This window comes from Chrysochloris asiatica, unplaced genomic scaffold, assembly GCF_000296735.1.
Source record: "Chrysochloris asiatica unplaced genomic scaffold, ChrAsi1.0 scaffold00267, whole genome shotgun sequence".
In the NCBI taxonomy this organism is placed as follows: domain Eukaryota; kingdom Metazoa; phylum Chordata; class Mammalia; order Afrosoricida; family Chrysochloridae; genus Chrysochloris; species Chrysochloris asiatica.
The window spans coordinates 3,073,489-3,074,646 of NW_006408785.1; positions in this window are offsets into that span (position 1 = coordinate 3,073,489).

Below are 1,158 nucleotides of genomic sequence, written 5' to 3' on the forward strand. Positions count from 1 at the left end.
AAACTGTTATGATCTTGCTATAGGCTAGAGATCAGCAAACATTTTCTTTATTGAGCCAACTAGTAAATATTTTAGGATTTGTTGCTACCACAACCACTCAACTCTGCTTATGTCCCAGAAAAGCAGCCATAGACCATGCAAAACCAATGAGTAAAGCAATGTTCCAATAAAAGTTCATTTACAAAAACAGGTGGCAGAAAAGATTTGGCACATGGGCAGTACTTCATGAGCCCTTATTTAGACAAAGCCTGCTTATATACAACACCAAAAATACTATCTATAAAATAACAAATTGATAAATTGGACTTTATAAAAACTTTAAAGATGAAAAGTCAGTACAAAGAAAGTGAAAAAATAAGTCACAAAAGATTGGGATAAAATATTCTTAAAGCATGTATCTGATAAAAGATTCATATACAGAACTTATTAAGATATCTGTAATATCAGCAATTTTAAAATTTAAAACACCAAAGATTTAAACACAGACTTGAGGAAAGAGGTCAGGCATATAGCAAATAATTTAAAGTTACTCAGCATCTTTTGTCATTTGGAAAATGCAAATTAAAATCCTGGTGAGACACATCTACACATCTGTCTTTATTGCTAATTGACATTGAGTCAGTCCCAGATTCATAGTAACCTTACATAAAATAGAACAAAATGTTGCCTAGTTCTGAGTCATCTTCATGATCATTGTTATGCTTGAGTCCATTGTTGTAGCTATTGGATTTTCCTAGCCTTCCAAGCTAGGGATCTGATTCTTCTAAACTACATCAAACAATAGTCTTCCATGAGCTATTGGCTAATTTTCAGCAGATCACCAAACCTTTCTTCCTAGTCTTGATCTAAAAGCTCTATTGAAATCTTTCCACAAGCATGACCCTTCTAGCATTTGAAATGCTAATAGTATAGCTTCCAACATCATAGTAACATTTAAGGCACTACAATATGGTAAACTGAAAGATGAAAAAATAATAGATAAGCTAGTATAATGGCTAAAGTTTTAAAGTTGGACCATATCACATACATTAGTGCGGATGTGGATTGCCTAGAACTTTCATATACTACTAGTCAGTACATTAAATTGTGGACCCACTTTGGAAGACAGTTTAGCAATTTCTTTAAAAATTAAACATATCCCTAAAATACAGTACAGTC